At 34.9% G+C, this 23259-nt stretch overlaps 1 protein-coding gene across 1 annotated transcript in view; it reads left to right on the top strand.

Annotated features, from left to right (window-relative positions):
- The window catches only part of LOC108780290 (TWiK family of potassium channels protein 7), a 50884-nt gene that overhangs the window by 20603 nt on the left and 7022 nt on the right, over positions 1-23259 (top strand). The window lies entirely within an intron of this gene.

Here is a 23259-nt window from a genome sequence, read left to right as displayed (position 1 = left end):
AATAAGTTACTCGTATTGTTGAATCCAGAGAATATGCGGTCATTACGAGATGTACGGACAACTGAAATGTATATTATACGTATATCATACAATTAAACCGTCCGCGTGCATGAGACATGGCAGGAGATGAGCAATAATTAATATATGCCGAATACTATTTGTAATAGTATTTGAAACCACCGCGAGCAAATGATTATACGCTTGCTGCGGTTATGTCCAGTATCTAAATAGACTAATCTAATCATTTACCTACGCCGCATTTCTCTGTATACTGTTTCTCAATAATACAATATAATTCAACGATAATGTTACATTTTATGTTACAGAATGTACATATATATTGATTAGAATATGTATAGTGATTAATAACATGATTTCTTTCTAAAAGTTAATTTATCATAATGGAAATTTAGTTTATTTTCAAATAACATAATTTTTTAGTTAAAAACGTCTGTTTTGCAGAAACAAAATAACGCAAAGAGTTGATCTTGTTCTTTACTCATTCTTTATTATTGCCTAAGAGTACTGATAGTAATGAAGATGTATTATGTTTATATTTTATTATGTCCATAAAAAGATAAAGACTTCTATATGTACGATGATTGCCTTCGTGAACTACGTCAAATTGTTTCCGATCGGATTTCTCCATCCAATCATCTTGATGTAGAATCTATTAAGAAATGGAAACGATCGACGTCGCTCGTCGACGATTTACCATTTCGATGAAATCGGGTAGAGTACCGACAAGAATTCTAGACGTTTGGGGAAGAAATACGAAAAGGCTATGCGTGTTCGATGAAAGATATTTGCGAATGCACGCCTTGAGAATTTTCCCCGTCAATTCCTTTGCTCCTTGCGAAAAATTGAAAATCGTCCCTAGGAAAGTAATTCTTTACACGCGCGCGACGGAAGTTATACAGATAGAGAGTATTCGTCAAACATATATGGCACTTGTGTGCCGTTATGAATATATACGAAAAAAATGTAAGAAGTTTTAACATAGATTTATGACATGGAGCAGCGATAAGAGGATAACCGTATGCCATGCAGAATCGCGTTGTGTCGTCAAAATATAAATCGTCCGATTCGAAATAGCATATGCTTAACACACTATCGCAATGACATAGTGCGTGACGATTAAAATTTCCATCTGAGAGCAGTAGATCACGGACCAATTTCCATACTACACGATCGCATCTTTTACAAACGCGTCGAGTGCCGATTGGATCACAAATCACATGCTGAATACGTTACGCGTTAATCATCGATCACACAAAGTACATTTTATCCCGTCATGCGGTGTGTGCACACTCAATATACGTTTATCTTATAAATTATTTCTTCCATCGATACGCACTCTAAATGACGGAGAAATACATTTTCAAATACAATTTCGCGTCGTCCAGCCATTTGTAAAAATTGACTTTTTCGTATCTGTAAAGGATTGGCGGAACATTCTGTACAACCAAGTAAATTCATGAAAATGCATGTGTAAATGCCTGATCAAACGAATTAATCTCGTTGAATTTTTTATTGCAGTATACAGCGTGAAGAATCAGAATTCGTTTGTTAATAACTCGTCGCTTGACCATACGTCGATTTTCAAGCCCCATCACGGGGGACATTGTTAGTGTACCAAAAAATAGAGAACCAATGACGTCATGGTCTGTCGAAAGATTACAGGCCAGTGTGCCAGGAAGCGGCAAAAACGCCCCAAAGCAGATTACAACCCCCGTTAGCATCGAGGGTAGCATATTCCACTTGTATCTGTATAGGAAAACCGTATTGTGTGTGCGTTCATGTTCATGTTGGCTGCGTTTGCATGTACGATCGTGAGTGTGTACGCGTTCGATATGTATCGAAGTGCCGGCGTATTGTCACGATCCTTTAGAAATACGCGCGTACATCCGCGCGTGTATACTCGCGGAGGTTACACGCGTGTGGTCGCTTATCGAACGCGCGAGATAGATACGCTCGTCTGTGTGCGTCTCGGATTTCTCTCTATATGAGGATTGCGTGTGCATATGTGGAAGCATGAGATGCGAGCAAAGTGGACTGTAACGTGGGATCATAGGCATACGTGAGTGGAAAATCTGGTGGGCCCAAGCGTAAAGGTAATCGTTCTGGAATTAAGCATAGCCCGTAAGGGATTAAGATGCATATATAGTCAGACAGTTTTAGCATTACGCGCTTTTGATGCAGTACTGCTCGACCATTGCACTTATGCTGTACGAGGCTACATCCGGTGAGACGAAGAAGATACTCTATCGTGATTTTGTCGGCATTCCCTAATGGTACCGCTATATGATACTTTGCGACTAACGATTTAACCCTCTGTGCAATCTGAATTTTTTTGAACTAGTGAAATTTATTATATATACATACTCTCAAATTTCTCCAAAATAAAGAAGTTGTTTCGCTCTCCTAAAATATCTTGTTAAAAAGCCTATTTGATAATGTAATAGAAGTGTTGAAAATATAACCTTGAATTTCTTTTTACACATTTTTAAAAAATATGGAATATTAAGAAAACTTTGACTGAACGAAAGGAGAAAAAATATAATTGTTGACGGGTTGAAATACATTCTATATTCGAACATGAGAATTTCTATAGTCGAGCGAGAATGGTTTGCAATGGAACGCTTTATTCTGACCTCAGTTATTGCATTAACATTGCGAGATTAATGTAGCATACATTTTTTGGAAATTGAACGACGAATATCTGACTGATGGCGCAAATAAGTTATGGAAAAAAATATTTAAACAAACAATAAAAGAGAAACAACAGCTCAATGCAAGCGAAAGACAGTCGAAGACAATTTTTCACGTGGATAGTTTGGTGTTTGGAGAGCTTTGTGTCAATCCCTGGAATAAAAGAGTTCGCGGGAATGGACGTAGGATTTTCGAATTGTTGGAGCGTAGGTATAGAGACAGCGTCATTTACTCCGTCTGTACCTGAAGCCACACGTATACCAACCATGTATCGTTCTTCAATAAAATACTCTCTAGCATGCAGCTGTGAAAAGTTGGAAAGTCTAGGTTTAGTTAAAAACAAGAAAATAGTAAAAAAAGGTTGATGAAAATATTTACCTGATTGCACAAAATGTACATATAAATATATATAAAATATATATAAAAATAGGCCAAATTTTTTATTCAGGTGCATTAAAGAAATGTCTATTTAAATTATTTTTAATTATACATTTTTAATTATACATAAATAATCGCAAATGATCATCTGCCTCAAAAACTGGATTGGACTATTGTGTGAATGCGTTGTATAAATTAATAGAGTTTTCTCATTAAGACATATTATAAAAGTGCGCGAATACGACCACAAAAAAGTTTTTCTTTATTCCTAGGAACAATAGAAATCTCATTGTTTCACGACGGCTTTAGCGAAGGGAAATAATTGAGTCTTGTTTTTCTCCTGTTGCGGAGACCATTTTGTCGCGTCTTTTATCGCCCATTTTTTATTGCGATGCCCTTCCCTTCTTTATGCAGCAATACTTACTCTTGTACTTTCGTCGGAGATAACACCACGTCGCCGGAAGGTAATTTCCGAGATAAGATTCTCGAACATTGTTTAACGTTTTGTGTGTAAATGGCACTTTATCGCAAAGAACATTTGAAACGCCTGCAGTTAATGTTTATTAAAATAAGTTGCATTATGTTTGGAATTGTGTTTCTAATGAATACCACCTATATTCTTTATACCATTTATTTGTAACATAATTTTTGTAACATCTAATGAAATGAAAATATCATGATGAAGTAAAGAGCGATAAAGTATATTTTTTTATTCAAATGTACAAATAAAATTCAATTAAATATGTATATTAACATGCTATTACTCTTTATTATCACGTTATATGTACTTGAATAAACATGCAGTTACCACATGAAGGATCTCTCCACTGAGAGATTTAAACGAGCGCGTCTTATATTCCCACGTGGCGAGTAACGATAACCCGTGATATTATATCGTAATATTATATGTTATTGATATTACAGAATTCAAGTAGAACACTTCCATTTTTTTTTTAGATTAAACTTCATGAAGATTTGAAACAACATTTACGAATAAGCAGCATTTATAATAAAGGAGTTTCATTAATCTAAAAAATCATGGTTTTTTTTTCATCAAGTATATGCAAGTAATATTAATTACTTTGATAAAATATTGTCAACAATAATGATAAAAGCAATGAACAATTATTGATAATAATTAGATATAAACAATTTAATGCACTATTTTCCCTCTTTGTTGCAATTATATACTTTTTTTCGAATAAAGGAAACGTTTTGATTAACGTAAAATGATTTAACGATCGTTAATTGATGAAAATCGTTCAGAACGAACTTCGTACACGCAGCAGAGTTATTATGGATCAACGGCCCTTTCTACACACGATGCTCTTCTCTCGCGCGTTAACATGTCACACGATTACTTACGTGCCCGGTGACGTGACGCGTTACAAGAGACGCGGCGATGCACGTTACCACTGCAAACATTATGCCTTTGAGCACGCGCGTCCACATATTTCGGCCGTGTAGAACGATATTCAAATAAACTGCATTAGAAAGATACGCCGGTGTAATGAATTACAGCTAGGCAAGAATAATTCGGTGTTGGTAATTTTTTATATTTCTGTCACACTTTTTGAACAATTCTGTGTACTCTGTATATATATAATATATATATAGGTGTATATGGTAATATGGTATATATTACGGTATTGAAGTTCACCTGGTACTCATGTGGTACTCGGAATAGTTCTTTGTTCCGATACGGAAAGTCACATTCGATTATGATAACAGCCATTTCAACGAGATTTAATATATTTGTATATCAAACACCAAATATATGCCGAATATATATACGCCTAAATATAAAATACGTATAGTGACTTTTGAAGTCAAATTTTTCAAACATTCTGTATATTACGCTGTGCATTTAATATTCGGAATGAGTTTGGGACACTGCTGCAACTAAAATTAATTCATGAGATGCGGAGAAAATGGCGGTTACATCTATGTAAGTTCAAAGGACTCGTTCTCGTTTCGTGTGATTGCACAGTCTTGCACCGTCGAGAATTAAAGCGAACGTAACACCTCGTCGAGGGGATAGCCGAAATGAGCCTCGCGAATTGACATTAATTTTCATGAAAATGCCGGGGCGTTACGGTGTGTAATATAGAAAAAAAAAAGTCAGTTGTATGCAGCGGATGCACTTACAACCACCGTAAAAATGCAGCCAGCAGCGTTTGCGGTGATTTGAATTTTATACCTGGTCTTTTTGGTTCTCGCTCTGTCGATTGGTCTGTATTTTCCATCTCGATATTACGCTTAGCGAATTGACATTACAAAAGCTATCATAAAAATAAATAAAGACCGTTTATTGGCATTTACAATTCAACTATTTCAGTATCTGTCGAATTTTATGATCATTCGGTATTATTCCGTAAATTCTGCGTTATTATCGCTATAAGTCATCGGAGTAGCGACAATGGCACATAAAAAAATATAAGCAGTAAGCGAATTGACCAATCACAATACGGAATATGTAAAGCAATAGTATAAGTATAGTACACGAAAAGAACAGTTTCGATAAAATATATAAAAATTTAGTTAGAGATACATTTCTGAAAATAAATTTTGTTGGACTATCAAAATAATTACGTAGGTCGTAGAACGTTCAAACTAGTTGCTAGAATGTCAAAACTTTTTGTAACATTGCTCATCATGCTTGAGTTTTCTACATAATTATTTCTCCAACAAAATTATTTTCAGACCTGTATTTATCTAAATTTTATATATTTCAGCAAAATCATTCTTTCCACGTAGCAAATAACAAATTTATGTGTTAGAGCTCTAAAGAGTTGCACCCACGTTATGATTGCCAAGTTAAGCAACGGATGAAAATTTAGAGGGCAACAAAACGCGCTAGTCGGCAAAAAAAGATGCGAAGCTTTCATCCCTAAACCAGGTAAAGCTGTCAGTCTGCGAGGCGTTTCCGGGCTTCGGGATATTGGATTGTCCTGTAACGTACCCGGCCTTCTATCCTCCGTTGGGCTTGACGTCGAGATTCTGAGCTTTACCTACCTACGACGTAGCCGCGACAAGACGTGAAGCGACATGCACCCGCGCGCCCCGTGTCTCTCGTCGATCGGCGAAACGATAGTCGGCACTGTCAGATTCGGAATTGCTTTGGGGATCCCATTCGAGGTGCTGACGTCCATCTCATGCTCACTTCTTCATCGCGATTTTTCCAAATATTCCTACATGAAAAATTGATTCACCTAGAAAGAATCTGCAGGATATCGTTCGTCTTAAGACAGATTTTTCTTATCGAATGATACATGAGTTATGCAAAGTATAACTTATGTGCGAACAACCATGTTTGTAATTAATTGTACCTCAATGCATTACCTAATCATTACAGAAATAACGATTTGCTGAAATATTTCAATATTTAGCCCGACATAGATTCGAAAATTTTGTTAATTATCAAAAAAATTATGCAAAACACTTAAATGTTGATAATAATGCTGGAAAAAGGTAAGAGATATAACATATCAGCAATCAGTTTCAGTGTTCTATATAATTATTTTTGATGGTTGAAATAAAATTATTTTCAGATCTGTTTCTAACTGAATTTTTAGATATTTCAATTTTTAAAGTAATTTTTAAAGTAGCTTTGCTCGCCAAATTGATATATTTATAATTTTTTTTATCAAACTAAATCATTCATTAATTATTATTCTTTTATATAATACTCTACGCGAAATGCAGATGATATACTGATTTAGTAATATCAGCAAAAAATCGTTTTTCATAACGTAGTCGATGTTACTATTAAGGGTTTATAAGATTATTTTTTAACACGATTGAAAAAATAACGACCTATGAACATTGCGAGTACAAAATGAAAATAATGCACAGTGTTGAATGATAAAATTTTTAACTGGCTATAAATTTGTTGAATGAATTATATAAATCTGTACCATGTTATTATGAACCACCTTTGAAAAAAATATGTTATCGTGTTCGCCCGTTTATAAACTTAGCGGTTGACGATAATCCTGATCGACGAAAAAAAATACGTCGGTGCACTCGATGCAACGAATTAAATAGCGATCCGAATGTACTGGTGCAGATTGGAAAATTCGGAATGTTCGCTGCACGTTTTTCAACCAATGCGAAATACCATCAGCATACATGGTGTATATGTGAGAGATAGTCGATAAAAAAACATTGTCAAAATCGAATATCTGAATCTACCGAAAAAGATTCGCGAGCAACGATGTTGCTTTTACATAGCTGCGCATACTTCTGTCAACTTCTTCTTTCTCCCATAGCAATTTTACCGCTCTGTGTAAATATGCGCGAACTATGCGGTCTATGTGAGAAAATTGCATAGAACTTTCGGAACACCTGAGCGCCTCGTGAAGAGTATATAGAAAGTACGCAACAACGTCATCGACAATGTACGCAAAAAATGCATACGTCGTAACGTTCTTATTCGATGTTTAGAAAAGCTAATTGAAATCCACCGGTTTGTAATCACCGTTGAAAATGATTTGCTTTTGTTGGATATAAATTGTATAACCATTATTACAAACAATATATCTTTCTCTCAATTATCGGATAATATGCGAATAATTTGGTTGCAGCGTTTACCTGATAATTTGCAGATGAGAGTAATTAGATCGGCACGTCGTTTGTGCTTCTCCTCTCATCAGCCGTTTTCCAGCATGTTCGCGAATTCGTGCTGACGTATATCGATATCGTTCGCCAATGCACAGTTCACGTTATAAATTTGATAGCATCCTTAATTAAATTCCGTTTATTTGTTTGAAGGCGTCGTGCATCGCGCCATTTGTACTCGGGTGACGGCCTTGCACAAATTCGATTTTGTCAAAATTCACGAGAATGAATTCGATGAATGACTTTGTTCATTTTATTAAATAAAATTAATTTCTATTTATATACGATAAAATGTAACTTTTTATGTATATTTAAAATTTAAGCGATAGTAGAAAATATTTTTTACTTTATTTTTCTTTTAACGATAAGGTATTGTACGTACACACTGCAGATATATAGTGTACACGCACTGCTCGTTGAATATTCTGTATGAGTACTCATGTTCAGTTATTGTTGTCGTTTACAGAATATTGATAAGATTGAGGGTAAATAAAAAGTGAAACGATGTCAAAACGACTCTTTTTTTCTATATATTTATAAAAATACTTGTTTTTTTTTTTTAGATGATATTTTAGTCAAGAAATGTTTTCGTTATCGTATTTTAATTGCATAATATAATAAATGTCTACAATTATAAATGTTTTTACAAATGACACTTGGCAGATAAGAGCAATTTATCAACGATAATTGAATATCGAAGATATGTATTTACAATGCAATCGACTGGAATAATGTATATAGTAGAGGTATAAAATAATGATAATACCTTTCTTAATACTCTTCGAAGAGAACGTTCAAAGGCAATAACGTTCACTGATCTCATTTATGCATGACTTCTTAAATGAAATTCTATCATAATAAAAGTCAGAATACGTAACTTGATCTACGCAGAAACCAGAAGGAACTTTGGACGCATTAGTCGTACTAGCTTTTGGTGAGCTTACAAAGAATGAATATACATGAGTACAAAGGGTTCTTTTAATATGTCTCGCCTCAGTAATTTTTTCCACTAGAGAAACTCGTAATGGATAATATTTTTATAGCGGCAGTTTCATATGGTATGATGTCTAGTATAATTCTCGAGCAAAGAGCCTTTTCCATAAAAAAAAGCTGCCGCTTGTCTTGCATCTACGAGCGAAGCATTAAGAGAGAGAGAGAGAGGCTAAGAATTCATCTTTCTTATGAAGATAAAACTGAAATACTTAATAGTCATTTATATACATAATTATATCAAATACGCAATTAAGCTCTGTATAAATAATGACAAAGATTTTTTTGAGAATCAGAGGCGATAATAAATAACGAATATTATTTGATTCTCTCTAATTTGATTGATAATAATTAAACAAAAAATTCTTTATCTAGTCATCATCTACAAATTATATGAATTAATTCATAAATACTAAAAATTGCAAAAAGTAAATGAATGAAAAGATTTTGTTCAATAACAAACTACTTATATACATGTATATATAGCTATGCATTTTTTAATTAATTACACCGTGTGAAGTCTATTACACACTTTTACAGGTCTTACAATTTTTATGTGAATAATTCAGTTTTAATTATTAGAATAACTATATTAATAAAAAATTAAATTTATTTATGTTATGCAATGCATTAATATTAATACGTTTAGATCACATATCATTATGTTGTTATATGATGTTGTAATCATATTATAATATATAGATAATTATATGTAATTACCATTTAATTATTAATTACGAGAGGCTCGTGTAGTCTGTGAGGCTAAATTTTATGCTGAGTTATTCATACAACTTGATTTGTCGCCAGCAAAAATTTAAATCCCTCAAATCCAAACTTGTTCTACTAGCGGCTCAATACTTTCCTCTTGGAACACGTTTCGATTTATCCCAGGAGAGCGGAAAGCCAGCAAACTTTGGGAGAAGAAGAAAGGCCGGCTGCCGCCACGTGATTCGACAAGGGGTTGAATAAAGGCGAGTTAGTTCTAGGAAAGCCGGAGGAGAATCTATCCATGTATCCGTATTATCCCTTAGCTGCCGACACTTCGACCAACTTTCACGTATCGATCTGCACCACATAGTTTACTTACGGTGTCCGTGTCATCCTATTATTGCAAAAACCTTTAAGAATCTCTTCCGGAACTAATTTAATTTTCACACTAAGCAGCGATTGTCAGAGCCAATAATGAATCTGTTTTAAATAATTATTAATTATCTCTGCGGAAGATGACGCGAATATCGTCAACCGCTATATGTGATAACAAAGTATATATAAAAAAAAATTTTTTTTTAGATATTTAAAGATGCATAAATGTAACAATAGCCTACGAACTTAACAAATATATATTAGGATACAAATATGGAAAAATCTAACAGATTCGAACGTCTGAAAATCTCAAAACAGTTAGATCACGGCATAATTAGACATGCGTTCTGAACATTGATATTGTATTTTACGCTCCATCTCTTAATTCAAGTGACGTTACTATTTTCCCAAGGGACGTCCAGAAATAAAATCCAGAGGATCATCTTGGTAGGGACATCGCGCGTAAACAGGGCGGTGGCGCCAATGTCGGGCTTTTCTGGATTTACGACTGGATATTATGCAGATGGTACTTGCATTAAATGCACCGACAGCGCAGTACGCTATGGATAGAAAAAAAGATGCTGAAAGCGCGTCGAGGGTGAACGACGGCTCACCCTGCGCGCGACCGACAGGCAAATTGTTTTCGTGTACCTGTTCTTTTGCGTGAAACACCCGGCGAGTGTAGGACGACCTGTGGGGCGTTAGATATCGAACGGGCGGGAATCTATGCAAAAAGCGACATAGCAATGCAAATTTGTAAATATGGAGATTCTGAAGCGATCCGCGATGCAAATTTCCCGCGCATCGAATTATGCGCGGGATGAGCGCGCTACACAAAATTATAAATTACCCTGATTCGTATGCATATTTAATTGATTTAAAACTGAATTTCAAACGGCGAATAATAATTAAATAATCGAATAATAATAAAAATAATTCGGCTAATCACGCCTGCTCGAATATTAAAGATACATATCGCTTATCGTTGGCGTGATTAAATATCTGCTCGATCCATAGCGAACGAGTGCGAATTTACACATATGCTACAAATTCTCTCTCATGATCGTTGTTTATTTTTTACAGAGAGACATACGCAATATCGCAATTAGTTTACCGCAGCACTAGCTGTAAATTCATCATTATGACTATATTATTAGCTCAAACCGTACGTATCATGAATTAAAACAAACTCGAGACCATTGATAATTCGATATATTATACATGTCTACTGTTTGTACACCAATTATTTCAATCCAGTATTGATCTCAATCATAGTAAAGTATTTTAGTTAAAATATTATACTTTTGTTCTCTGATTATCTATTACTGTACAGAATGTAAATGATGCATAGTGATTAGTAGAACAGTAGTATGGATGGATAAATGTAGATAAGAGTTATATTTGTAAATCAAGTCCCTTCTTGGCAACGTAAGCTAAAGTAATAAATATTCTATTCTTCCGTACATTGTCTGGCTGTTTCAATAAAAATGTGCTACGTACATTATGCAATAAATGCATAGATATATATACTGGATAGATTTAACTGAGGCAGAGAGTGATAGAAAGTGTAACGTTCGAAGGAAAAAAAGAGAAAAAGCGATACAGTGGATCATTAAAAAAAAAAAAACGCTTAATTTGCGAGCGTACGCGTATACAATCGTGATAGTTTTGCACGCCTGTAAGCGAAGGGTGCTTTTGCGAAGCGCATTTATGGCCGTACTCGAGCAATCCAACGTGGTATCAAATGCACAACAGCCACCGGCGCAAGGCGATTTCCGCATTTTCTACGCGAGCGCTTCCTATCGCCGTGATTTCGCGTTCCGCTGTTTTATTACGGCCGCACATTTGTACACAGACGTTATGTATACGGTCATATATGTACAAACTGAGGTACTTATGCGGGGTTTTTATCGTTCCCGTTTCCGGTATTAGAATATTTCAATCCAGAAAATGTTTGTTCAAAGATGGGAAAAAAATAGTTATGAAAGTACCTGCTTTTTTCGTTAATTTCGTAATATAACAGTGAGAAACGTTGCAAAGATAATACAAGAAACATGAAAACCAATTTAGTTGGTTGATTAGTTGAAATTATATTAGTTGAAATTAGCCAATTAGTTGAAATAATATAATAGATATTATATAACAAGCATAATCTGTAAACTTGTAAAGTGTTGAATTATATTAAATTATACAGAACTTTGTATAAATTTTTAGTCACATAAATAGATTACGTTAGAAAAGGATTAAAACAAATTGCAGCAACTTTTCATAGATGTGCCAATAAAATATACGTAATATATGAGCGACGCTAAATAACTTCTCTCGATAATTCCTAAATGACGACCGTTAGAGAAGGGATTCGAGGGTTAGAACGATTTGGATCGACGATTACCCACATTGGGATGTGTTTGGGGAGGATATTTATGGGCTTAGAAATCGCAGTAGGCCGACAAACGATCATTACCTCTCAGAGTGTATTTACTGCCATTGTAATGCACGAATTGCTAGTTGATGTGAAACGATCATTTAAAGCAGATTGCGATTTTGTCGAGGAAAATCGCCGTTAATTAATATATTATCTAAGATGAAATATTAGTTGATGTAGTTTATGCAAATTAATTATATTTGACATTATTGAATAAAAAACCATTGAAGGTCATATTTGATCAAATCATATTTTAATGTCTAATAATATTTACATATTTTTTGTAATTTTTAACAATTTCCAGCTCACACAGGCAAACTGTACGATTATTTATCGGTTTTGAAACACAATTTTAAGCTGAAGATGTAAATTGCGATTAAAAATTAAATTGACGTATAATTTAATATTACTGATATTAATGTGATAATATATTTAAAAAAAAACACTAATTGAAGTAAAGATTCAGTTAGAACTATGTTTTAAAAAAGACCGATAAATAATCAATATGCAGTTTGCCTAAATTGCTAATTATAAAAATTTTTATAAAAATAAATATTATTCAAGATTCATTTTAACCAAATATGGCTTGTTTCACTCATTTATGTTTAATATATTAGTTGATTGCCTTAATTGTTGGAAACAGTTTAATAAAAGATATTCTCTTTTCTATTTTTTGTATTCGTAGTATTTTAAAAGAATCAATCGCATTTGAATTAAGGTTGCTATGCTTGATAAAAAGTGCAACGACTAAAACGGATACAATGAATATTTTCTTGGTTTGTTTAAAGAATATATGTATTCTTCTTACAAATTGGCCAGCAGCATCGCGGGAAACTATGAGAGGTGCCAATGCCCGACTTTTGGAAGTTCCGTACTTTTAAGTGACAGCTAGTTGCCTTGCCGTTCCTCAGAACGATCCATCGTCAACTGACATCAGTTCTCCCGAAAGATAATCGAACAAGAATGTTATATACTTTTCTCGTGTGTGCGTACGGTAATGTTATCGACTCCTCACGCCGCGCGCTCATCCCCCCATCTCTACGATCTCGCAGGGCTCTTACTACGTCCGAAGAGTTTCTACTCGATTGTGTACACAGTCCCGATAACGAGGAGCTCGCGCATATACAGCGTTGAACACAAAGCAAATATTGAGCCTTTATCGACCTGACCTAACGTGATCTGCTGAAGAAAATCGCTATCCAAGATAAAGCTGAAGGCGCGGAAGAGATATACGTGAACTACTATTACAAGTACCTTATCGATCCTGTATATTGCGTCCTTGTTCGGCGACTAATGTAGTGGATACTATATAGTGTCGTCTATGTAGGTATAACGTGTACGTGTGCATACGTACACGTATGTCATTAACTGTGCTGCGCAATCCTGGATTATTCACACAGCTTCAAAGTTGCTTCAAAATTCTCTCAGATATATTGATATATAATTTAATATTTTTATTTCATGAAAGGTATTAGATTATATTGGTAATATTAATTTTGATATATTGAGAAATATGGATATATATTTTATTCTGTCGCATATTTTCCATCAGCTACATACATCGAGAGAGATATTGATTTTACTGCACTAAAGCAGTATCAAACGTGTGGTGCTCGCTACTAATTAACGATACGCTTGGTTGTAATTGCCAATTATACATTTTGTTACACAGAAATATAGTATTAGAAGGAAAAAATTGTAATATTTATATTTTAATTTGTTTTAATATATTTTATATTATATGATGTCTTAGTAAAGATTTCTAAAAAAAATTTTCAAGCTAAAACTATGTTGCATTTAATAATAATCAATCCCACAGAGCATACACGTAATGTTCATAATTTGGTAATATTCTTGATTATGTATTTTACACAGAAGCAATGTTGACTCAGCTACATTTTCAAATATAAAGGGTTGATAATATCGATACCCCTAGCACAGGTGCGGATAACTCTTGATGAAGACTAATGAATTACAGGAAAGAAGTGCGAAGCGAAAGGGTGATGAAGGAAGATAAAGGAGACGAGGGTTGACGTAAGCTTTAAATATCGAAAAGAGATAATGATGAAGGGCGGTGATGGCATTCGATGAGAAGAATATCATTGTAACGGTTTCAATTATTATTCTTAATGAAAGGCACTATTAAATTCCTGTCAAGAGTTTATGTCTTTATAATGATAAAGGTATAGCAAAATATATTATTCTCTAGGAGAGATAAACGACATTGCGCGATACAAGAACACTATTTATAATGTAATGAAACTTTATCAATGTTATATCTATTTTTCGACAAATTGCTAAATATGTTTTGCAAGCTGAATCGCGTTACCGTGCAGCGTTCTGCCATTTATGTATGAGACAGCAAAAATTTTCACACGTAGTAACATTAGTAATCCATTGTTCGCATAAACCACCGACGTCATAAATTCTACGTAAGGTCACAAATGAAAACATGAAACATTAATAAAGCGAGCCACGAAGAGATCAAATATGTAAATCTCTCATCCATGTCGGTTTTCAAGGTAGCAAATATAGTATAGCTGAAACAAGAGCTAGAGAAGGGCCGAGAATTATTTCTGTTCAGGGAAAATGGCGGAATCGTGGCACGATATTCAAGTTTCGTCTTTGCTACGTTACGAAAAAAATGCGAAAAAAAAATTAAAATCTCGTTAGAAAGAACGTAATTAAAAACTATAGTTTTGCGCAGTAAAACCCATAACATCCCGTCCTCCTAGTAGCAACTTTTCAAGCAGTTTTGCGCATAGCACGAGCTTGACCAGAGTGCAATGTTCTTTACCAGTTATAAACGTTAATGAAGCACATTGTGCAGTAGCATGTACGGCGATTTTCCTCTGCAAAAGCAATTAACTCTCCCAGTTCTAATGTTTCTCATAAAAGATGATTTTTCGTCACTTACATATCCTGTTTAATTTATAGACATTTGTCAAACATGTGTTACACATCAATTACCGCATGTTTTATTGTATTTGCATTCACGTACGTTTATATCTATTTTTATAATAGATTTTTAAATCTTCAAAAAATATTAATTTTAAAAGATTTTTTAAAGATTAGTATTTGTTTATTTTTTTTTTTTAATATACTTTATATATTTAAATAAATTTAACGTGATAAATTTAATAAATTCTTATTGAAAATATTTTCTTTTTATGCAATATATACTTACAAATATTTTCCGAGCAAAATTTTGAAATATTTTACATGCTGAAGCTTTTCACGTTGCTCATTCAGTCATGTTGTACTTTCAGAATTAAGAATTTATATTAGATTCGCGCAATTCTTCCGAGAATTATTACATAAAATATGTAAAAGTTATCTTTATACATATTTGATGTCAAATAATTCGAAGTAAGGATAAGAGAAAATTTACACGAAGATAAAGTGGGATAATTCATACACTCGGGAAAGACGACAAAAGTGGAGCGACAATAGTGTTTCTAAGAGCAAAGATGAAAGGTCTGAGGAGAGAAGTATTAGGCAGAGACTTATTGCTTCAGTAATTACTACTAATAGCCACCCTCTGAGTAGCGAGAGCAAAAGGAGGTGGTTCTATACTATCCCATACTGTCCGGGAGTACCTAAGAGAATTCCATGTTGGTAAACATCCGGACCATAAATTTTTCCAGGATTCCGTGGAATTTTCGTGCACTTTACGGGATCCTTGCCGGCGTTCTACATTGCTTCATACTGTGAGGCGTTAAAGCTAAGAGGAAATGTTATCGTGAGGGGATGATGGGCCAGGGGAGAAATAAGCTTCTTATGAAGACAAGAAAGGACAAATAACAACATTGTTTAGAATTTTACAGATGCACATGACTGTCCCGAGAGAGAGTTCAATATGTCAAAGTTTACTACACTCATATCGAACGGTGTTTGTTATTCGCGTCATATTTACTCATAACTTTGTTATCTATCTTTGCGCGGATAATAAAAAAGAATTGAATAAATAGAATTATATATGTTACCATTTTCTTGACAAATATTAAAATAATTTAATTACAGATAAAAGTCGATTGTTTATTTCGGTGCATTTATTCATGAAACACTGCTCTCCTCTCTCTCTCTCTCTCATGCTATGAGAGTCACTATATGATAACGATATCTCCCAGAGGTAGCATACAATATAGGCACGCCACATTGAATGGTTGGTGCGTGATTTATGATCCGTCTCTATCGCGTCCTTATTCCCTTACCTCGTTGTCCCCGTGTAACCAGTCGGCTTATGCTTCTATAACATAAATATAACTTGCATCTTCCTGCAGTGATTTCACGAAACTATCGACATAGCATTATCATACACACAGTTAAATGAAATATTTAAATTGATTTAAATATATTTCATATTTTTATACTTATATCACACATTTTATACTTTTATTTTATTATATATTGTTATACAATACAATATATTTAAATATTTTTAGTTCAATAGTAATTCCAGAATATTTTCAAAACTTATATGTACATGATACATCTACTGTTTTTAAAGCTACTTCAAACGTATCAGTTGCAGCAGAGGAAGAAAAAGAAGATACGTTACGCATGAAGGGCCTCTCGCTTAAACTCCCTGCCGCCTAAAACAGCCCGTTCTGCCCCTCGACAAAATCTGTGCGATAACGTTGAGTAGTACTAGCATACTCGTTGGACGGAATTGCGGGACGTAGCCAGACATCGAATAGCTCCCGTGTGATTTACAGTCTAGCCCTATCAACGTCCTGGCCTTTCGTCATGCTACCCTTCACATGCCCTGCTAAGCCGGAAGACGAGCGTTTCTATGAAATAGAAACATCTTGCTGGGTTTCGCGTGGCATAAGCCAACGCTTGAGATATATTTTATAGGGTAACATTTCCCTGACGGTGCCACCGCCGTGTAGAAACACCCGCGGAGGAGTATCCCATACATCAGGGTTACACCTTGTCTCTTAACGCAGCGACTCTCAATGGCGAGCGACGGCGTCTTTGAATAAGAAATACGTGTAATCTACGGAGAAGATAATACAGCACGGTTGATTATCTTAAATTATTCAGATATTTTTCGTAATGCGTTCTCGCGTTTTATTAAAAACAAATGAAAAGATTAAATGACATTGAAATTCTTCCATAATTTTAGCTTGAATATGCATCTCGTTTCCTTTAAACGACTCTCATAAAAAGATATATGAACTTTCATCTGTATCTCATAAAACTCTGTAATCTTTCAGCTAGTAAAAAAGGTTCCGACAGATAAAACTTGAGAGCCAATGCTTTCTTCCTCTTTCTTTCTCTCTATCTTAATACTTCCGTCCTTTAACGTTTTTTTTTTTATTTCTTTCGTTTAGTTATTTTTTTCTTCTTGTCTTGTTTCATTCACCCTAAACGTACCGTTCGTATTCTGACCTACTTTACTCTAGCAGACTCTTACCAAGTCTGTCGTCTTTGCGATTACTGTCACGCACGTCCTATATGTCTTGAGATACTTCCTCTATAGCTCCCCTTTATGAAAATGACTGCATTTTGTCATCAGAGGAGCTCGATTAAAACATTATGCCTCATTTTCTTTAACACAAATTAGTAAATTATTTTACTGATATCTTAATGATATTTATTGTTCTTTATATATCTTATTGATATTTTAACATCGTTTAAATATGTAGTTATTACTTGCAACCTTTCAACTTGATTCTCTTTTTCGCGCAAAATGTTTACTGGTTTATTATTTACATCTAAAATGCATTCCGTTGTCTTATACACGCCGCCTAATCATGTTTTTGATGAGCCGCGGGCAAGTTACGAATCAGAACGTAATACCTGTGCTTTCAACGCCCAAATTCGGAGAGCAGCTAAATAACATCTTCGACGCAGGCAGTACCAGTAGACGATACTGCGGCTGCTCCAGATCGTAATATCGCTTTAATTATGTGCGCCGTATTTGCGCCGGGTCGCGTTATTAATTTCGAGTCCTCACGCCGAGAGACTTACCGTTACGACCTCGGGGGTTATGTCGGATCCTGGGAACCCTCTAGCAGGAACGTCGTTGGGCATGGAGACGTACCGTCAGAGGATGGGTGTGCAACCCTCCCCGGAATACACGTCTGCACGTACGATGCATCCGCCCGGCGCAGCACACGGCTCATCTTCGAGATGTTATTGCGCGAGCGTAGCCCATCCCTCGTCCTACCGTATGTAAATTATTTCGGGCGCTAAATTAAACAGGTGAAACGGTGTTACGCGATAAGTTGGCGTGAACAGGATTGCTCGACGAAATATCTCCGTTTTAGGATGTTTACGACGGCTAGAGATTCAGTTTCGGGTTCGTGACGTTGACGTAGACGCGGGCAAGCTAGTTCAATTGCGAGTTTGGAATTACTGTTCTTTTTGCGCAATAAGAACAACAATATCCGAGATATTCGCTTCAATTTAAGTTGTCTTCACCGATGAAAGTTCTGACGTGACCGAAGTACTACGTGACAAAGAGCAATAAGTTTCAATGATGCTCAAGTTATGTAGAACGTTCGTATTTTCCATAAAAATATTAATGTCCGTAATACTTCGAAACTGCGAATTACAGAAAAAGAAATTAGATATTCTATAACGCTGTTTACTATATCAGTTAATTAATTTTACAACTTCTTTTTATTATTTATATAATATATAGGTAGTTAAATCATCATCCATGAATGATACCAACTGATCTTCTTCTTATCACGTTCGGATCATCCCGACATCGGTGCTATTTTCAATTACCAATTGTTTCTATCACTATCGGCGTCTCTTGGAACAGGTACATACATACCGCTTACAGCCTTCGACTGGAGCTAGATCGCACTTTATTATTTTTCGCCGATGTAATTTTTCCTCGTTTTCCAGACAGTTTGGTCGGGCGTCTCGCGGAAAATATCCCCGCGGATTGCGGTCGCCGTGCAAAATAAATAATCCCTCCGTCGCTTCCGTTTCTCGTTTCGTTCCGCTTCGCGTGTCACGTGTCTGTTCCATTTTTATTGCAACGAAGCCACCTCGTTACATCGACCGGCGCGGGCGTATCTATTTATTTTTTAAAAATTGTATGCGTTTTTATTTCGTCCATTTTTGAATGCATAATGCGGTGTGCAGAGATTTCATTAGACAGTAAAAATAATAATGTTCGTAATACTCCGAAACTGCGAATTAAGGATTGAAGGCAGTAGAAAAAGAAATCAGATATTCAATAATATGCACGATATCAGTTAATTCTACAACTTTTATAATTATTTATAATTATTTAAACGGAAGACCGTTTTTTAGCATACCGCAATGCTTTAATTTAAGACGCTTACGTTATTACAGTATGCTTCAAGACGGTAGTTCGAAGTTCTCGGATGAAGCAATTAACGAACAAATGCGAATAGAGTTGAAGTTTTGCCAATCGCTTTCTCTTACGTAACTCATTTTACTTGCCGAACTGTTATGGCTACTTAGAATGCATTATGAAGACGTAGCGATGCCGCATACTGCCGACTGCTGCGAACTTTACTTGTTGCAAGTATCTACGCTATATTAAAGTGTTGGCCACAAATAATGTCGACAGACACAATATTGACTTATATTCTTAGGACTCTGTCGATTGGAGTTCCATAAAGTATTATTCAATTACCTACTTATTATGTATATTCGTGCACTTCAACGTAAATTAATTAATTTGTTATTTAGTATTTTTAAAGAATAAAAAATACTTAAAGTTTACTTTCATAAAAAATTAACCGCGTGCGCGCCGTTTGCAAAAATCTAATTATAGTTATAATATAAGTCATTGTATTCATAAATTAGAACTGTAAATAAAAAAGTAGGAAAGAATTAATTTCCTGTATATGTATATTTATATCTGTAATTGTAAGGGTTGGAAGGAAGTAAAGATATAATTTAGGGAAATGCTTTGAGTGTCTTCCTAAAGTGCATAAACTTTCGAGTGTTCTAAGTTGCCATGTAATGAGAATTTACAAATGATTGTCATTTATTAGAAGACTGTCGATCTTAAACTTTGTGAAGCTCTCCTTGTCAATTTTACTAATAAAGAAAGTCTTAGACCTCAGATCTAACTGTGTCATGATAATTTAGAACAAAATTTCTATAAACCTTTTTATATATATATTTAACTTAACAAATAGATATAAAGTTCTTAAAATTTCTCTCTATTTCCACTTTTTGTTTTTTTACAAATTGCGCTAAGCAGATAGTTACATGTGTCATTTTTTGCAGTCTTAAATTATATAATCGACTTTGCACGCACAATATGCAATATTAAAAATTGTATGAGTCATTTAATGTGGTAAATTGTTTATTACAAATAAAGAATACTTAGAGTTAATTCTTTATTATAAAACACACACTTGTTTTATGAAACGTATCTGTATTTATATTCTGTTTCTTGTAAACTCAGGTCAAATTGCTTTAATTAAGGTCCTTCAATTAGGTTTTAATTATCGAATTTAAGTATCGAATTTTTTAAAATCCAGATAAATTTGGCATCGCGACTGCGCCTGCTCCAGTTTCCGTCACGTGCGGAAGTATCATCTGAATCTCCTTTTTAACCTTATCATTAACCTCTGGCTTTTTCAGTAAATATTTGAATAAACCCTTAACAAACTGTCCTTGTGTCTTATACTTCTCAAAATCAAAGTCTTCGTTGTCTTGAAGAAGATTAGGATTTTGAGAAAGGTATGTGATTATATCGTTATACGCTAATTTCTCCTTATACGACAATTCATTGAAGTTCACCGTCTCCTGGATCATATCGCCTAGTTGTACTTCAGCCTTAAATACGTACGTTTCGACCCACATCCACATGATGGGTAGAGCACCCATATCGGTGAATTCTATTTTGTCTTCGTAATACCTAAATGCTTTCAAAACACTTTTCTCGATACTTATTGTACCGGACAATGAACTCTGAATAATTTTAAGCAATAGTTCTCCGCGAGTCGTAGTTGATGGTGGTTTAGCTATGTTTAATTTTTCCAAAAGAGTTAGGTCATCGAGGTATTGCTCTATCTCCTCTATCATCATCGTTTCGGCATCGTTCTCAGCTGGTGGAAGAGCAGAAGTCAAACTTGTCAGTTCAGGTAGCCACTGACCTGTAGTTTCGGACATCATCTTCACGAAACTATCTTCAGATACCTGAGTGGTTGTCGATGGTATCTCAAAAGCTTGTATATAAAATTCAATTACGGATTTCAGTTTTATATTTGTTTGAATTATTGTACTTTCCTGTAGCTTGTGCAAGAGCGTTATCAGAAGTGTAATTTTATTTGGATATACCAATGGTTTAAAATCTGGTCCAAGTATTTCCATAATTTTGGCAGATGTCAAAATTATTTTGAGAGGTTGTATTGTTTTAGCAAATATGTCTCCTTCTTTCAAAGTAGGTAGCAGATCAACGTAAGGATTCGATGGGTTTATAGACTCCAATAATATCTTAGGATTGACGAGAGGTACAGTGACACTGTCGGCTAATGATTCATCAGGTGGACTTTCGCTAATTTTACTATGAGTTGAGTCATCCGGATTAAACGTAGAATATATGACATCTGATACCAATTTCTTCGACGAAACTACGACGGGTAATAATGTCGTTGGACTCACATATCTTATACTGACAATATATCGATTAATTACGCTCGTCAATTGCGAATTCTGTGTTACTTCCGGATAAGTGATAGCTTTTTGAAGTATTTCTGACAGTAATGCAACATTTGTAGGGTAAAGTTTTATATTCCCATTTTTCAGGATTTTCTTAACATAATTTTTGCCAAATATGGTAGACAATGGTTGTAACACTTGAGTTACTATTGGTGAATCGGTATTTTGCATAAGCTTATTTATATCTGGCGATTTTAGAAGTTCCTTAATATCTGGTAAAACAACTTCAGATTGCGTTGTGTTATGATGATCACTCGTTGTTGTCACAACCAGAACGTCATTGGTAGATAGTTGTACTCTAAGAGGCTGATCAGTTTCTATAGTCGGAGGTAAAACTATCGCACTTGAAGCGACGTTTTCGGAATGCACTTTCTTATCAATGCTGTCTGAAAGTTGTGATTTAGTATGTTGAATTGCCGTTGTCATTTTAGTGGATTTAGTCTTTGTCGTGACTTCTTTAGTTACTTCTTCCGACGGAGAAGTTTGATCTTCACTTTCCTTACTTGTACTCTGTGATACTTCTTCTTTTTCATCGTAAATTACTTTTGATGTCGGCACATATATATATTCCTTTACTTTGGTATTAGTATCTTCAACGATACGCTCTAACGGTATTGGTGTTGTGTATCGCGGTTGTCCTTTTCGTGGTTTCTGCGTCGGACGATAAGTTCCTAAAGAAGGAACATTAGATATTGATGTTGTTAACAACGGTTTCAAAGTTAACGGTCGATCCGACGTACGTTCTTGAGTAGGTACATGTTCAGTGATGTGTGGCTGAATGACTTTTGGTTTGGTAACTTTCGATTCGGTCATTGTTGCTTTGGTAACTTTTGTCTCTGTGATATGCGCTTGATCTATTGTTGGCGATACTATCTTTGTTTCCGTAGAGTCGATTTCTGCAGCAATTCCAGTTTCCCATCCTAAAGTTCCAGCTGGCAATTCATTTTGTACAGCGGGACCAGTTTTACCAACATATTTATCTATGTTCCATACGTACGAAACTCCGTTTATTCCACTTGAAGGCACATTACTTGTATACATATTATCTGTCTTAATTGCTACTGCTATTGAATTCTCCCGGTCTTGGTCTCGATCCAGATAAAGATTTACATCCACTGGTTTTATGGAATATTGCGTGGTATGGCTTTCTTTCTGTTGCTGAGATTGTGGAGTTGACTTCAGAATATACGCTACGTTTTGAATTTTTGTTGTTAAAGTCAAAGGTATGTTATTTTGTAATTTGTGTACTTGCTGGAATGTATTCACCAAACACTGTTTGGGTGCCTGACATTTTTCTTTTTCCGTTGGTATTAAGGTACTCAGAAGCACAGATATTTTTGGCTGTGCAATTAACTCAAGTTTTATGGAATCTATGGTTG

Source organism: Cyphomyrmex costatus, unplaced genomic scaffold (genome assembly GCF_001594065.2).
Source record: "Cyphomyrmex costatus isolate MS0001 unplaced genomic scaffold, Ccosl1.0 scaffold69, whole genome shotgun sequence".
Classification (NCBI taxonomy): Eukaryota; Metazoa; Arthropoda; class Insecta; order Hymenoptera; family Formicidae; genus Cyphomyrmex; species Cyphomyrmex costatus.
The sequence above is the reverse complement of the archived record's forward strand: the minus strand, read 5'-3'. Positions and strand labels throughout refer to the sequence as shown.